The 12,873-nt window shown below is 57.4% G+C and overlaps 1 protein-coding gene and 9 non-coding genes across 12 annotated transcripts in view; all 10 read left to right on the top strand.

Moving 5' to 3' along the window:
• LOC146637699 (BPTF-associated chromatin complex component 1-like) overlaps window positions 1-12,873 on the top strand; it is a 495,253-nt gene that overhangs the window by 414,517 nt on the left and 67,863 nt on the right. The window lies entirely within an intron of this gene.
• On the top strand, window positions 413-531 carry LOC146637724 (5S ribosomal RNA). The gene has a single exon (XR_014906012.1). It is a non-coding gene; the product is annotated as a 5S ribosomal RNA (ribosomal RNA).
• Window positions 2,098-2,216, top strand: LOC146637723 (5S ribosomal RNA). Its single transcript, XR_014906026.1, has one exon. It is a non-coding gene; the product is annotated as a 5S ribosomal RNA (ribosomal RNA).
• On the top strand, window positions 3,112-3,230 carry LOC146637722 (5S ribosomal RNA). Its single transcript, XR_014906011.1, has one exon. It is a non-coding gene; the product is annotated as a 5S ribosomal RNA (ribosomal RNA).
• On the top strand, window positions 4,289-4,407 carry LOC146637721 (5S ribosomal RNA). Its single transcript, XR_014906015.1, has one exon. It is a non-coding gene; the product is annotated as a 5S ribosomal RNA (ribosomal RNA).
• Window positions 5,303-5,421, top strand: LOC146637720 (5S ribosomal RNA). The gene has a single exon (XR_014906010.1). It is a non-coding gene; the product is annotated as a 5S ribosomal RNA (ribosomal RNA).
• Window positions 7,581-7,699, top strand: LOC146637719 (5S ribosomal RNA). The gene has a single exon (XR_014906009.1). It is a non-coding gene; the product is annotated as a 5S ribosomal RNA (ribosomal RNA).
• Window positions 8,721-8,839, top strand: LOC146637718 (5S ribosomal RNA). Its single transcript, XR_014905668.1, has one exon. It is a non-coding gene; the product is annotated as a 5S ribosomal RNA (ribosomal RNA).
• On the top strand, window positions 9,674-9,792 carry LOC146637717 (5S ribosomal RNA). The gene has a single exon (XR_014905554.1). It is a non-coding gene; the product is annotated as a 5S ribosomal RNA (ribosomal RNA).
• On the top strand, window positions 10,923-11,041 carry LOC146637716 (5S ribosomal RNA). Its single transcript, XR_014906008.1, has one exon. It is a non-coding gene; the product is annotated as a 5S ribosomal RNA (ribosomal RNA).

Below are 12,873 nucleotides of genomic sequence, written 5' to 3'. Positions count from 1 at the left end.
CTGAGGCCACCTACACCACACCAGGGCCTGTGGCTGCTGGCTGAGGCCACTTACAACACACCAGGGCCTGTGGCTCTTGCTCAGGCCACTTACACCACACCAGGGCCTGTGGCTCTTGCTCAGGCCACTCACATCACACCAGGCCCTGCGCTTCTGGCCGAGGCCATCTTCACCAAACCAGGCCCTGTGCTGCTTGCTGTGGCCATGTACAACACACCAGGCCCTGTGCTGGTTCCTGAGGCCATCTTCAACAATCCAGGGCCTGTGCTGTTGGATAAATGCCAAACTGAGCCTTTGGGTTAGGGTATTATGCAAACATGCAGGTATGGTTATAGGATTGTCTTCGTAACTTCAGGTACTTGCCACCTAATCACTTGAATCCATAAATTGAGACATTGTGCTGGGGCCAGCAGCTTACGGCCATACCACCCTGAGCACGCCCGACCTCGTCTGATCTCGGAAGCTAAGCAGGGCTGGGCTTGGTTAGTACTTGGATGGGAGACTGCCTGGGAATACCTGGTGCTGTAAGCCTTTCCTTTTCATGTCATTGAACCGCTTTTGATCCAGAGAAGGGGTGTATTAAAAGACCAAAAGCATCTGCCCATTAATGAGGGCACATTAACAACACTGCTTTTGGCTCTTTTCCAATGTCTTGTGCTGCTAGCTGATGCCACCTACACCACACCAGGGCCTGAGTGACCGGCTGGGGCCACTTACACCACATCAGGGCCTGTGGCTCTGGCTGAGGCCACTTACACCACACCAGGGCCTGTGGCTGCTGGCTGAGGCCAGTTACACCACACCAGAGCCTGTGGCTGCTGGCTGAAGCCACTTACACCACACCAGGGCCTTAGTTGCTATTGAGGCCACTTACACCACACCAGGGCCTGTGGCTGCTGGCTGAGGCCACTTACACCACACCAGTGCCTGTGGCTTCTGGCTGAGGCGACTTACACCACACCAGGGCCTGTGGCTGCTGGCAGAGGCCACTTACACCACACCAGGGCCTGTGGCTCTTGCTCAGGCCACTTACACCACACCAGGGCCTTATTTGCTATTGAGGCCACTTACACCACACCAGGGCCTGTGGCTCTGGCTTAGGCCACTTACACCACACCAGGGCCTGTGGCACTTGCTCAGGCCACTTACACCACACCAGGGCCTGTGGCTCTTGCTCAGGCCACTTACACCACACCAGGCCCTGCGCTTCTGGCCGAGGCCATCTTCACCAAACCTGGCCCTCTGCTGCTAGCTGTGGCCATGTACAACACACCAGGCCCTGTGCTGGTTCCTGAGGCCACTTACACCACACCAGTGCCTGTGGCTTCTGGCTGAGGCGACTTACACCACACCAGGGCCTGTGGCTGCTGGCTGAGGCCACTTACACCACACCAGGGCCTGTGGCTCTTGCTCAGGCCACTCACATCACACCAGGCCCTGCGCTTCTGGCCGAGGCCATCTTCACCAAACCAGGCCCTGTGGCTCTTGCTCAGGCCACTTACACCACACCAGGGCCTTATTTGCTATTGAGGCCACTTACACCACACCAGGGCCTGTGGCTCTGGCTTAGGTCACTTACACCACACCAGGGCCTGTGGCACTTGCTCAGGCCACTTACACCACACCAGGGCCTGTGGCTGCTGGCTGAGGCCACTTACACCACACCAGGGCCTGTGGCTCTTGCTCAGGCCACTTACACCACACCAGGGCCTGTGGCACTGGCTGAGGCCACTTAGACCACACCAGGGCCTGTGGCTGCTGGCTGAGGCCACTTACAACACACCAGGGCCTGTGGCTGCTGGCTGAGGCCACTTACACCAAACCAGGGCCTGTGGCTGCTTGCTGAGGCCATCTTCACCAAACCAGGCCCTGTGCTGCTTGCTGTGGCCATGTAAAACACACCAGGTCCTGTGCTGGTTCTTGAGGCCATCTTCAACAATCCAGGGCCTGTGCTGTTGGATAAATGCCAAACTGAGCCTTTGGGTTAGGGTATTATGCAAACATGCAGGTATGGTTATAGGATTGTCTTCGTAACTTCAGGTACTTGCCACCTAATCACTTGAATCCATAAATTGAGACATTGTGCTGGGGCCAGCAGCTTACGGCCATACCACCCTGAGCACGCCCGACCTCATCTGATCTCGGAAGCTAAGCAGGGCTGGGCTTGGTTAGTACTTGGATGGGAGACTGCCTGGGAATACCTGGTGCTGTAAGCCTTTCATTTTCATGTCATTGAACCGCTTTTGATCCAGAGAAGGGGTGTATTAAAAGACCAAAAGCAGCTCCCCATTAATGAGGGCACATTAACGACATTTTGGCTGTTTTCCAATGTCTTGTGCTGCTAGCTGATGCCACCTACACCACACCAGGGCCTGAGTGACCGGCTGGGGCCACTTACACCACATCAGGGCCTGTGGCTGCTGGCTGAGGCCACTTACACCACACCAGGGCCTGTGGCTGCTGGCTGAGGCCACCTACACCACACCAGGGCCTTAGTTGCTATTGAGGCCAATTACACCACACCAGGGTCTGTGGCTCTTGCTCAGGCCACTTACACCACACCAGGGCCTGTGGCACTGGCTGAGGCCACTTACACCACACCAGGGCCTGTGGCTGCTGGCTGAGGCCACTTACACCACACAAGGGCCTGTGGCTGCTGGCTGAGGCCACCTACACCACTCCAGGGCCTGTGGCTGCTGGCTGAGGCCACTTACAACACACCAGGGCCTGTGGCTCTTGCTCAGGCCACTTACACCACACCAGGGCCTGTGGCTCTTGCTCAGGCCACTTACACCACACCAGGGCCTGTGGCTCTTGCTCAGGCCACTCACATCACACCAGGCCCTGCGCTTCTGGCCGAGGCCATCTTCACCAAACCAGGCCCTGTGCTGCTTGCTGTGGCCATGTACAACACACCAGGCCCTGTGCTGGTTCCTGAGGCCATCTTCAACAATCCAGGGCCTGTGCTGTTGGATAAATGCCAAACTGAGCCTTTGGGTTAGGGTATTATGCAAACATGCAGGTATGGTTATAGGATTGTCTTCGTAACTTCAGGTACTTGCCACCTAATCACTTGAATCCATAAATTGAGACATTGTGCTGGGGCCAGCAGCTTACGGCCATACCACCCTGAGCACGCCCGACCTCGTCTGATCTCGGAAGCTAAGCAGGGCTGGGCTTGGTTAGTACTTGGATGGGAGACTGCCTGGGAATACCTGGTGCTGTAAGCCTTTCCTTTTCATGTCATTGAACCGCTTTTGATCCAGAGAAGGGGTGTATTAAAAGACCAAAAGCATCTGCCCATTAATGAGGGCACATTAACAACACTGCTTTTGGCTCTTTTCCAATGTCTTGTGCTGCTAGCTGATGCCACCTACACCACACCAGGGCCTGAGTGACCGGCTGGGGCCACTTACACCACATCAGGGCCTGTGGCTCTGGCTGAGGCCACTTACACCACACCAGGGCCTGTGGCTGCTGGCTGAGGCCAGTTACACCACACCAGAGCCTGTGGCTGCTGGCTGAAGCCACTTACACCACACCAGGGCCTTAGTTGCTATTGAGGCCACTTACACCACACCAGGGCCTGTGGCTGCTGGCTGAGGCCACCTACACCACACCAGGGCCTGTGGCTGCTGGCTGAGGCGACTTACACCACACCAGGGCCCTTTTGCTGCTGGCTGAGGCCACTTACACCACACCAGTGCCTGTGGCTTCTGGCTGAGGCGACTTACACCACACCAGGGCCTGTGGCTGCTGGCTGAGGCCACTTACACCACACCAGGGCCTGTGGCTCTTGCTCAGGCCACTCACATCACACCAGGCCCTGCGCTTCTGGCTGAGGCCATCTTCACCAAACCAGGCCCTGTGGCTCTTGCTCAGGCCACTTACACCACACCAGGGCCTTATTTGCTATTGAGGCCACTTACACCACACCAGGGCCTGTGGCTCTGGCTTAGGCCACTTACACCACACCAGGGCCTGTGGCACTTGCTCAGGCCACTTACATCAAACCAGGGCCTGTGGCTGCTTGCTGAGGCCATCTTCACCAAACCAGGCCCTGTGCTGCTTGCTGTGGCCATGTAAAACACACCAGGTCCTGTGCTGGTTCTTGAGGCCATCTTCAACAATCCAGGGCCTGTGCTGTTGGATAAATGCCAAACTGAGCCTTTGGGTTAGGGTATTATGCAAACATGCAGGTATGGTTATAGGATTGTCTTCGTAACTTCAGGTACTTGCCACCTAATCACTTGAATCCATAAATTGAGACATTGTGCTGGGGCCAGCAGCTTACGGCCATACCACCCTGAGCACGCCCGACCTCATCTGATCTCGGAAGCTAAGCAGGGCTGGGCTTGGTTAGTACTTGGATGGGAGACTGCCTGGGAATACCTGGTGCTGTAAGCCTTTCATTTTCATGTCATTGAACCGCTTTTGATCCAGAGAAGGGGTGTATTAAAAGACCAAAAGCAGCTCCCCATTAATGAGGGCACATTAACGACATTTTGGCTGTTTTCCAATGTCTTGTGCTGCTAGCTGATGCCACCTACACCACACCAGGGCCTGAGTGACCGGCTGGGGCCACTTACACCACATCAGGGCCTGTGGCTGCTGGCTGAGGCCACTTACACCACACCAGGGCCTGTGGCTGCTGGCTGAGGCCACCTACACCACACCAGGGCCTTAGTTGCTATTGAGGCCAATTACACCACACCAGGGTCTGTGGCTCTTGCTCAGGCCACTTACACCACACCAGGGCCTGTGGCACTGGCTGAGGCCACTTACACCACACCAGGGCCTGTGGCTGCTGGCTGAGGCCACTTACACCACACAAGGGCCTGTGGCTGCTGGCTGAGGCCACCTACACCACTCCAGGGCCTGTGGCTGCTGGCTGAGGCCACTTACAACACACCAGGGCCTGTGGCTCTTGCTCAGGCCACTTACACCACACCAGGGCCTGTGGCTCTTGCTCAGGCCACTTACACCACACCAGGGCCTGTGGCTCTTGCTCAGGCCACTCACATCACACCAGGCCCTGCGCTTCTGGCCGAGGCCATCTTCACCAAACCAGGCCCTGTGCTGCTTGCTGTGGCCATGTACAACACACCAGGCCCTGTGCTGGTTCCTGAGGCCATCTTCAACAATCCAGGGCCTGTGCTGTTGGATAAATGCCAAACTGAGCCTTTGGGTTAGGGTATTATGCAAACATGCAGGTATGGTTATAGGATTGTCTTCGTAACTTCAGGTACTTGCCACCTAATCACTTGAATCCATAAATTGAGACATTGTGCTGGGGCCAGCAGCTTACGGCCATACCACCCTGAGCACGCCCGACCTCGTCTGATCTCGGAAGCTAAGCAGGGCTGGGCTTGGTTAGTACTTGGATGGGAGACTGCCTGGGAATACCTGGTGCTGTAAGCCTTTCCTTTTCATGTCATTGAACCGCTTTTGATCCAGAGAAGGGGTGTATTAAAAGACCAAAAGCATCTGCCCATTAATGAGGGCACATTAACAACACTGCTTTTGGCTCTTTTCCAATGTCTTGTGCTGCTAGCTGATGCCACCTACACCACACCAGGGCCTGAGTGACCGGCTGGGGCCACTTACACCACATCAGGGCCTGTGGCTCTGGCTGAGGCCACTTACACCACACCAGGGCCTGTGGCTGCTGGCTGAGGCCAGTTACACCACACCAGAGCCTGTGGCTGCTGGCTGAAGCCACTTACACCACACCAGGGCCTTAGTTGCTATTGAGGCCACTTACACCACACCAGGGCCTGTGGCTGCTGGCTGAGGCCACCTACACCACACCAGGGCCTGTGGCTGCTGGCTGAGGCGACTTACACCACACCAGGGCCCTTTTGCTGCTGGCTGAGGCCACTTACACCACACCAGTGCCTGTGGCTTCTGGCTGAGGCGACTTACACCACACCAGGGCCTGTGGCTGCTGGCTGAGGCCACTTACACCACACCAGGGCCTGTGGCTCTTGCTCAGGCCACTCACATCACACCAGGCCCTGCGCTTCTGGCTGAGGCCATCTTCACCAAACCAGGCCCTGTGGCTCTTGCTCAGGCCACTTACACCACACCAGGGCCTTATTTGCTATTGAGGCCACTTACACCACACCAGGGCCTGTGGCTCTGGCTTAGGCCACTTACACCACACCAGGGCCTGTGGCACTTGCTCAGGCCACTTACACCACACCAGGGCCTGTGGCTCTTGCTCAGGCCACTTACACCACACCAGGGCCTGTGGCACTGGCTGAGGCCACTTAGACCACACCAGGGCCTGTGGCTGCTGGCTGAGGCCACTTACAACACACCAGGGCCTGTGGCTGCTGGCTGAGGCCACTTACACCAAACCAGGGCCTGTGGTTCTTGCTCAGGCCACTTACACCACACCAGGGCCTGTGGCTGCTGGCTGAGGCCACTTACAACACACCAGGGCCTGTGGCTGCTGGCTGAGACCACTTACACCACACCAGGGCCTGTGGCTCTTGCTCAGGCCACTTACACCACACCAGGGCCTGTGGCTCTTGCTCAGGCCACTTACACCACACCAGGGCCTGTGGCTCTTGCTCAGGCCACTTACACCACACCAGGGCCCTTTTGCTGCTGGCTGAGGCCACTTACACCACACCAGTGCCTGTGGCTTCTGGCTGAGGCGACTTACACCACACCAGGGCCTGTGGCTGCTGACTGAGGCCACTTACACCACACCAGGGCCTGTGGCTCTTGCTCAGGCCACTCACATCACACCAGGCCCTGCGCTTCTGGCCGAGGCCATCTTCACCAAACCAGGCCCTGTGCTGCTTGCTGTGGCCATGTACAACACACCAGGCCCTGTGCTGTTTCCTGAGGCCATCTTCAACAATCCAGGGCCTGAGTGACCGGCTGGGGCCACTTACACCACATCAGGGCCTGTGGCTCTGGCTGAGGCCACTTACACCACACCAGGGCCTGTGGCTGCTGGCTGAGGCCACCTACACCACACCAGGGCCTTAGTTGCTATTGAGGCCAATTACACCACACCAGGGTCTGTGGCTCTTGCTCAGGCCACTTACACCACACCAGGGCCTGTGGCACTGGCTGAGGCCACTTACACCACACCAGGGCCTGTGGCTGCTGGCTGAGGCCACTTACACCACACAAGGGCCTGTGGCTGCTGGCTGAGGCCACTTACAACACACCAGGGCCTGTGGCTCTTGCTCAGGCCACTTACACCACACCAGGGCCTGTGGCTCTTGCTCAGGCCACTTACACCACACCAGGGCCTGTGGCTCTTGCTCAGGCCACTCATATCACGCCAGGCCCTGTGCTTCTGGCCGAGGCCATCTTCACCAAACCAGGCCCTGTGCTGCTTGCTGTGGCCATGTACAACACACCAGGCCCTGTGCTGGTTCCAGAGGCCATCTTCAACAATCCAGGGCCTGTGCTGTTGGATAAATGCCAAACTGAGCCTTTGGGTTAGGGTATTATGCAAACATGCAGGTATGTTTATAGGATTGTCTTCGTAACTTCAGGTACTTGCCACCTAATCACTTGAATCCATAAATTGAGACATTGTGCTGGGCCCAGCAGCTTACGGCCATACCACCCTGAGCACGCCCGACCTCGTCTGATCTCGGAAGCTAAGCAGGGCTGGGCTTGGTTAGTACTTGGATGGGAGACTGCCTGGGAATACCTGGTGCTGTAAGCCTTTCATTTTCATGTCATTGAACCGCTTTTGATCCAGAGAAGGGGTGTATTAAAAGACCAAAAGCATCTGCCCATTAATGAGGGCTTATTAACGACATTGCTTTTGGCTCTTTTCCAATGTCTTGTGCTGCTAGCTGATGCAACCTACACCACACAAGGGCCTGAGTGACCGGCTGGGGCCACTTACACCACATCAGGGCCTGTGGCTCTGGCTGAGGCCACTTACACCACACCAGGGCCTGTGGCTGCTGGCTGAGGCCACTTACACCACACCAGGGCCTGTGGCTGCTGGCTGAGGCCACCTACACCACACCAGGGCATTAGTTGCTATTGAGGCCAATTACACCACACCAGGGTCTGTGGCTCTTGCTCAGGCCACTTACACCACACCAGGGCCTGTGGCACTGGCTGAGGCCACTTACACCACACCAGGGCCTGTGGCTGCTGGCTGAGGCCACTTACACCACACCAGGGCCTGTGGCTGCTGGCTGAGGCCACTTACACCACACCAGGGCCTGTGGCTGCTGGCTGAGGCCACCTACACCACACCAGGGCCTGTGGCTGCTGACTGAGGCGACTTACACCACACCAGGGCCCTTTTGCTGCTGGCTGAGGCCACTTACACCACACCAGTGCCTGTGGCTTCTGGCTGAGGCGACTTACACCACACCAGGGCCTGTGGCTGCTGGCTGAGGCCACTTACACCACACCAGGGCCTGTGGCTCTTGCTCAGGCCACTCACATCACACCAGACCCTGCGCTTCTGGCCGAGGCCATCTTCACCAAACCAGGCCCTGTGCTGCTTGCTGTGGCCATGTACAACACACCAGGCCCTGTGCTGGTTCCTGAGGCCATCTTCAACAATCCAGGGCCTGTGCTGTTGGATAAATGCCAAACTGAGCCTTTGGGTTAGGGTATTATGCAAACATGCAGGTATGGTTATAGGATTGTCTTCGTAACTTCAGGTACTTGCCACCTAATCACTTGAATCCATAAATTGAGACATTGTGCTGGGGCCAGCAGCTTACGGCCATACCACCCTGAGCACGCCCGACCTCGTCTGATCTCGGAAGCTAAGCAGGGCTGGGCTTGGTTAGTACTTGGATGGGAGACTCCCTGGGAATACCTGGTGCTGTAAGCCTTTCATTTTCATGTCATTGAACCGCTTTTGATCCAGAGAAGGGGTGTATTAAAAGACCAAAAGCAGCTCCCCATTAATGAGGGCACATTAACGACATTGCTTTTGGCTCTTTTCCAATGTCTTGTGCTGCTAGCTGATGCCACCTACACCACACCAGGGCCTGAGTGACCGGCTGGGGCCACTTACACCACATCAGGGCCTGTGGCTCTGGCTGAGGCCACTTACACCACACCAGGGCCTGTGGCTGCTGGCTGAGGCCACCTACACCACACCAGGGCCTTAGTTGCTATTGAGACCGATTACACCACACCAGGGTCTGTGGCTCTTGCTCAGGCCACTTACACCACACCAGGGCCTGTGGCACTGGCTGAGGCCACTTAGACCACACCAGGGCCTGTGGCTGCTGGCTGAGGCCACTTACACCACACAAGGGCCTGTGGCTGCTGGCTGAGGCCACCTACACCACACCAGGGCCTGTGGCTGCTGGCTGAGGCCACTTACAACACACCAGGGCCTGTGGCTCTTGCTCAGGCCACTCATATCACACCAGGCCCTGTGCTTCTGGCCGAGGCCATCTTCACCAAACCAGGCCCTGTGCTGCTTGCTGTGGCCATGTACAACACACCAGGTCCTGTGCTGGTTCCTGAGGCCATCTTCAACAATCCAGGGCCTGTGCTGTTGGATAAATGCCAAACTGAGCCTTTGGGTTAGGGTATTATGCAAACATGCAGGGATGGTTATAGGATTGTCTTCGTAACTTCAGGTACTTGCCACCTCATCACTTGAATCCATAAATTGAGACATTGTGCTGGGGCCAGCAGCTTACGGCCAGCAGCTTACGGCCATACCACCCTGAGCACGCCCGACCTCGTCTGATCTCGGAAGCTAAGCAGGGCTGGGCTTGGTTAGTACTTGGATGGGAGACTGCCTGGGAATACCTGGTGCTGTAAGTCTTTCATTTTCATGTCATTGAACCGCTTTTGATCCAGAGAAGGGGTGTATTAAAAGACCAAAAGCAGCTGCCCATTAATGAGGGCACATTAACGACACTGCTTTTGGCTCTTTTCCAATGTCTTGTGCTGCTAGCTGATGCCACCTACACCACACCAGGGCCTAAGTGACCGGCTGGGGCCACTTACACCACATCAGGGCCTGTGGCTCTGGCTGAGGCCACTTACACCACACCAGGGCCTGTGGCTGCTGGCTGAGGCCAGTTACACCACACCAGGGCCTTAGTTGCTATTGAGGCCACTTACACCACACCAGGGCCTGTGGCTCTTGCTCAGGCCACTCACATCACACCAGGCCCTGCGCTTCTGGCCGAGGCCATCTTCACCAAACCTGGCCCTCTGCTGCTAGCTGTGGCCATGTACAACACACCAGGCCCTGTGCTGGTTCCTGAGGCCACTTACACCACACCAGTGCCTGTGGCTTCTGGCTGAGGCGACTTACACCACACCAGGGCCTGTGGCTCTTGCTCAGGCCACTCACATCACACCAGGCCCTGCGCTTCTGGCCGAGGCCATCTTCACCAAACCAGGCCCTGTGGCTCTTGCTCAGGCCACTTACACCACACCAGGGCCTTATTTGCTATTGAGGCCACTTACACCACACCAGGGCCTGTGGCTCTGGCTTAGGTCACTTACACCACACCAGGGCCTGTGGCACTTGCTCAGGCCACTTACACCACACCAGGGCCTGTGGCTGCTGGCTGAGGCCACTTACACCACACCAGGGCCTGTGGCTCTTGCTCAGGCCACTTACACCACACCAGGGCCTGTGGCTCTTGCTCAGGCCACTCACATCACACCAGGCCCTGCGCTTCTGGCCGAGGCCATCTTCACCAAACCAGGCCCTGTGCTGCTTGCTGTGGCCATGTACAACACACCAGGCCCTGTGCTGGTTCCTGAGGCCATCTTCAACAATCCAGGGCCTGTGCTGTTGGATAAATGCCAAACTGAGCCTTTGGGTTAGGGTATTATGCAAACATGCAGGTATGGTTATAGGATTGTCTTCGTAACTTCAGGTACTTGCCACCTAATCACTTGAATCCATAAATTGAGACATTGTGCTGGGGCCAGCAGCTTACGGCCATACCACCCTGAGCACGCCCGACCTCGTCTGATCTCGGAAGCTAAGCAGGGCTGGGCTTGGTTAGTACTTGGATGGGAGACTGCCTGGGAATACCTGGTGCTGTAAGCCTTTCATGTCATTGAACCGCTTTTGATCCAGAGAAGGGGTGTATTAAAAGACCAAAAGCAGCTGCCCATTAATGAGGGCACATTAACGACACTGCTTTTGGCTCTTTTCCAATGTCTTGTGCTGCTAGCTGATTCCACCTACACCACACCAGGGCCTGAGTGACCGGCTGGGGCCACTTACACCACATCAGGGCCTGTGGCTCTGGCTGAGGCCACTTACACCACACCAGGGCCTGTGGCTGCTGGCTGAGGCCAGTTACACCACACCAGAGCCTGTGGCTGCTGGCTGAAGCCACTTACCCCACACCAGGGCCTTAGTTGCTATTGAGGCCACTTACACCACACCAGGGCCTGTGGCTGCTGGCTGAGGCCACCTACACCACACCAGGGCCTGTGGCTGCTGGCTGAGGCGACTTACACCACACCAGGGCCTTAGTTGCTATTGAGGCCAATTACACCACACCAGGGTCTGTGGCTCTTGCTCAGGCCACTTACACCACACCAGGGCCTGTGGCACTGGCTGAGGCCACTTACACCACACCAGGGCCTGTGGCTGCTGGCTGAGGCCACTTACACCACACAAGGGCCTGTGGCTGCTGGCTGAGGCCACCTACACCACACCAGGGCCTGTGGCTGCTGGCTGAGACCACTTACACCACACCAGGGCCTGTGGCTGCTGGCTGAGACCACTTACACCACACCAGGGCCTGTGGCTCTTGCTCAGGCCACTTACACCACACCAGGGCCTGTGGCTCTTGCTCAGGCCACTTACACCACACCAGGGCCTGTGGCTCTTGCTCAGGCCACTTACACCACACCAGGGCCCTTTTGCTGCTGGCTGAGGCCACTTACACCACACCAGTGCCTGTGGCTTCTGGCTGAGGCGACTTACACCACACCAGGGCCTGTGGCTGCTGGCTGAGGCCACTTACACCACACCAGGGCCTGTGGCTGCTGGCTGAGGCCACCTACACCACACCAGGGCCTGTGGCTGCTGGCTGAGGCCACTTACACCACACCAGGGCCTTAGTTGCTATTGAGGCCAATTACACCACACCAGGGTCTGTGGCTCTTGCTCAGGCCACTTACACCACACCAGGGCCTGTGGCACTGGCTGAGGCCACTTACACCACACCAGGGCCTGTGGCTGCTGGCTGAGGCCACTTACACCACACAAGGGCCTGTGGCTGCTGGCTGAGGCCACTTACAACACACCAGGGCCTGTGGCTGCTGGCTGAGGCCACCTACACCACACCAGGGCCTTAGTTGCTATTGAGGCCAATTACACCACACCAGGGTCTGTGGCTCTTGCTCAGGCCACTTACACCACACCAGGGCCTGTGGCACTGGCTGAGGCCACTTACACCACACCAGGGCCTGTGGCTGCTGGCTGAGGCCACTTACACCACACAAGGGCCTGTGGCTGCTGGCTGAGGCCACCTACACCACACCAGGGCCTGTGGCTGCTGGCTGAGACCACTTACACCACACCAGGGCCTGTGGCTCTTGCTCAGGCCACTTACACCACACCAGGGCCTGTGGCTCTTGCTCAGGCCACTTACACCACACCAGGGCCTGTGGCTCTTGCTCAGGCCACTTACACCACACCAGGGCCCTTTTGCTGCTGGCTGAGGCCACTTACACCACACCAGTGCCTGTGGCTTCTGGCTGAGGCGACTTACACCACACCAGGGCCTGTGGCTGCTGACTGAGGCCACTTACACCACACCAGGGCCTGTGGCTCTTGCTCAGGCCACTCACATCACACCAGGCCCTGCGCTTCTGGCCGAGGCCATCTTCACCAAACCAGGCCCTGTGCTGCTTGCTGTGGCC

This window comes from Diplotaxodon limnothrissa, linkage group LG3, assembly GCF_057381915.1.
Source record: "Diplotaxodon limnothrissa isolate DT_005_m linkage group LG3, D_limnothrissa_male_GT1.1, whole genome shotgun sequence".
Taxonomy (NCBI): Eukaryota; Metazoa; Chordata; class Actinopteri; order Cichliformes; family Cichlidae; genus Diplotaxodon; species Diplotaxodon limnothrissa.
The sequence above is the reverse complement of the archived record's forward strand: the minus strand, read 5'-3'. Positions and strand labels throughout refer to the sequence as shown.